Raw genomic sequence first — 4,368 nt, 5'->3', positions numbered from 1 at the left:
TGTAACCACCACCACGATCAAAATACAGAACGTGTCATCACTGTGAAGATCTCCCTCAGGCTACCCCTTTGCAGTCACATAGCCAGGGTAATGTTGACTTCATAAAATAAATTTTCAAGTATATTCTCAACTTTCATGTTCTGTGGGAAAAATGTGTAGAACTGATGTTGATTCTTCTTTAAATGTTTGCTAGTTTTCTCCAGTGAAACCATCAAGGTAGGCCTCGGGATTTCTTTTTCATAAGTGCGTAAATGATGAATTTAATTCCATTAATAGTTACAGGTTTATTCAAATATGAATCACCCATCTCATATTGTGTCAGTTGTGATAGTTTGTGCATAGTTTGAGGAATTGGCCCATTTCATCTAACTTGTGAAATTTATGTGTGCAGTAATTCACAGTATCTTCTTATTATCTTTCTGGTATCATATTGGTGATTGTTGTCTTTTCACTTTCCTTTATTTGTAGTGCTAGATGTGTTAGTTAGAGTTCTCCAAACAAACAGAACCAACAGGATGTGTAAATATAGAGAGTGTTTTGTTTGTTTGTGTAAGGAATTGATTTACACAATTGTGGGAGCTGGCAAGACCAGCTAGCAGGTTGGTGGCAAGTGTTGATGTTGCAGTTTTGACTCTGAAGGCAGAATTCCTTCTTCCCTGTGGAATCCCAGTTTTGTTGTTGTTGTTGTTGTTGTTGTTTTCTTAAGACCTTCAACTGATTGAACAAGAACCAACCACATTATGGAGAGAAACTGCTTTATTCAAAGTCTACTGATGTAAATGTTAATCGTTTCTGAAAAATACCTTCAGACCAACATCTAGAGTAGATTTTTACTAAAAACAGGTAGTAGGACTTAGCCCAGTTGACATATAAAATTATCTCTCACACTAAATGTTGATTCATTTCATTGATCTTTTTAAGGAATCCATTGTATTTCAACAGTTTGATTTTCATTTGTTCAATTTTCACTTGGTTTCAATTCTTTGATTTATGCTTGTGTCTTTATTAATTGATTCCTTCTTGCTTTGAACATATTTTTGCTCTTATTTTTCTACTTTCCTGAGATGGGAGTTTAGGTATTTATTTGTGACTTTTCTCTTTTCTAATCTAAGCATTTCCTGCTATAGATTTCCCTTACAACTGCTTTAACTGTGTCCAAAAAATGGATATATATTGTATTTTCATTGTCATTAAGTTCAATATAAAATACATTGTATAATTCCCTTTTGATCTCCTCTTTGACTCACAGATGATTTAGAAGTACATTATTTATTTTTCAAGTATTTGGAGATTTTCTTTTTATGCTTCTTTTTTAAATTTCTATTTTTATCACTGTGATTAGAGAACAAGTTTGTATAATTTCAGTCCTTTTAAATTTGTTGAGGTTTGTTTTATGAATCAGCACATAGTCTATGTTGGTATATTTTCCATGGGTCTTTGAAGAGAGTGCATTCTGCTTTTTTGGGTGGAATGTTCTGTAAATGGTGATTAGATTCCATCAATAGATGACGTGACTGAGTTCTTCTCTGCCTTGCAGATTTTCTGTCTGGTTGTACTACCAATTACTGAAAGAGGAATGCTGAAATCCCTAACAATGATTGTGAACTGGTCAGTTTCTTCTTTCCATTCCATCAGGTTTTGCTTCATATATTTTGCGGTTCTGCTGTTTGGTTCATACACATTTGGAAGGCTGCTGTTTTCTTGTTGGATTTACCCTTTAACATTACGTAAGGTTTGTCTCTGGCTCTGGTAATTTTCTTTGCTTTGAAGTTCACTTTACCTGATATTAGTAGAGCTGGTCCTGGTTTCTTTGATTAATGTTTACATTGTATTATCTTTTTTCCATGCTTTTACTTTCAATCTACCTATGCCATTATAGTTGAAGTGAGTTTCTTGTAGATAGCATGGAGTTGGGTAATATTTCCTTAGCTACTCCATCATTGTCTGTCTTTAAATTTACACTGAATGAAATTATTAATATGTTAGGGCTTAAGTCTGCTATTTTATTTTTTGTTTTCTGTCTTTTCCTCTTTTAAACATTTCTGTGTTTTTCTTTTTGTTTGTTTTGTTTTTTGCCTTCCTATGGGATACTTGAAAAATCTGTTAGTATTTGATTTTGACTTATAATCATGTTTTTTTGTCTTTGTATAGCTTTGTTAGTGGCTGAGATACACACATACACAGTATGTATATACCCTACCTACATTGAGAACCAGGTCTGACAACATTACAATTTTACTTCGACTATCTATTTTCAAAGTTCGAGAAGAGAAGGAAAGTCAACAGGATTTATGCATATTTTCACTTTTATTTGCTCTTTCTTCCTTCCTAATATTCCAAAATTCCTCCTTGAATCATTTCATTTCTAATTAGTGAAGCCCCTTTATCCATTCTTTTAAGTTAAATTTAATTTGTTGGCTGTAGGTTTGTTTCATCTGAGATTATTTGATTTACCTTAACTCTTTTTTTTTTTAATTTTTTATTTTTTATAAACATATATTTTTATCCCCAGGGGTACAGGTCTGTGAATCACCAGGTTTACACACTTCACAGCACTCACCAAATCACATACCCTCCCCAATGTCCATAATCCCACCCCCTTCTCCCAAACCCCCTCCCCCCGGCAACCCTCAGTTTGTTTTGTGAGATTAAGAGTCACTTATGGTTTGTCTCCCTCCCAATCCCATCTTGTTTCATTTATTCTTCTTAGCGAAATAAGTCAAGCAGAGAAAGACAACTATCATATGATCTCCCTGATATGAGGAAGTGGTGATACAACATGGAGGCTTAAGTGGGTAGAAGAAGATTTACCTTAACTCTTAAAGGAGATTTTCCTTGCATATAGAAGTCTGGGTTGACAGTTCTTTTCTTTCTGTTCATCAAAAATATTGTACCACAAGTGACTCTTAATCTCACAAAACAAACTGAGGGTTGCCGGGGGGAGGGGGTTGGGGAGAAGGGGGTGGGATTATGGACATTGGGGAGGGTATGTGATTTGGTGAGTGCTGTGAAGTGTGTAAACCTGGTGATTCACAGACCTGGGGATAAAAATATATGTTTATAAAAAATATATGTTTATAAAAAATAAAAAATTAAAAAAAAAAATATTGTACCACTTCCTTTAGACCTCCTGGTTTCTGATGAGAAATCTTCTGTCATTCAAATTATTTTCCCCCTATAGCTAAGGGGTTGCTTTTCTCTCACCGCTTTCAAGACATTTTTTATTTCACTAGTTTTCAGAAGTTTAATTATAACCTGTCTCAGCATGGATTATTTTCTATCCTGTTTGGTGTTTGCTTAGTTTCTTGGATCTATAGATTTTTGTTTATTCAAGTTTATTGGTTCTATCTTCTGTTCTTTCCATTCTGTGAATTAGCTCATGCATGGAACATTTTATTGTGGTGATTATATTTCTTGGCTCTAAATCTTCCATTTAGTTTTTATATTTCCTATTTCTCTGTTGAAACTTCCTAATTTTTCATTCATTTCAAATGTACTCTCAAATGTTTATTGGAATATTTTTATGATGGCTAATTTTAAATCTTTGTCAGATAAATTCATTCTTTTTCACCTGAGTGTAGACATTTGCTGTTCTCTTTTTTTCCTTTAGAGTAATTTGCTATTAAAATCTGACATTTGGGATATGTTATGAAAGTTCAAATCTTATTCAAATATTTTGCTTCAGTAGGTATCCTCTGACAATACTCTGATGGAGAAAGTGAGGAGTGCCTGTGGGTTATTGCTAAGTGGGTATGAAAGTCCAGGTTTGTTGCTCAGCCTCCGTTGATGTTGGGGTGGAGCCTGCTAATTGTTGCTGGATAGGAAAAAGAATTCTGGCTCCCCGTGTGGCCTCCATGGACACCATGGAAGTATGACCTCATAACCTCCAGGTGCTGGTTAAAGTTCTCCACTAGGCCTCATCTAATACAAGCAGTGAGGCAGGAGTAAGGTTCATTTTTACCTTTGGCTCCCGGTCTAGGAACCCTATGTGGTCTCTGTTGGTACCTCATCCTATGTTCTTTTGGAAAGAAAGGGAAAGATCTGAACTAAAGAATTCTTCATATTTGCAGATGATAATTGCCAACTGTAAGCAAAAAAATAAAATTAATTAATTAATTAAAAATGTTATCCTTTTGCTCTGTTGTTTATTCCCTGACCCTTCCACTCATTCTTTTAAGGTCCATTGCTCTTAACAGAGCTTTACAAATGTGAGCTACATGACTAATTGTGGAGTAGAAAAATGACATAGCTTGTAAGGAAACTGTAGGTAATAGCCAGTATATGGAGAAAATACTTAGAAAGGCAGAGAGTCTTCCTTGATACTCTGCCACCCTCCCCTATCAGGAGTAAACAATTCCAGTAGTGGAA

The sequence above is a fragment of the Mustela lutreola genome, chromosome 5 (assembly GCF_030435805.1).
Source record: "Mustela lutreola isolate mMusLut2 chromosome 5, mMusLut2.pri, whole genome shotgun sequence".
Lineage (NCBI taxonomy): Eukaryota > Metazoa > Chordata > Mammalia > Carnivora > Mustelidae > Mustela > Mustela lutreola.
Note: the sequence above shows the minus strand (reverse complement) of the source record.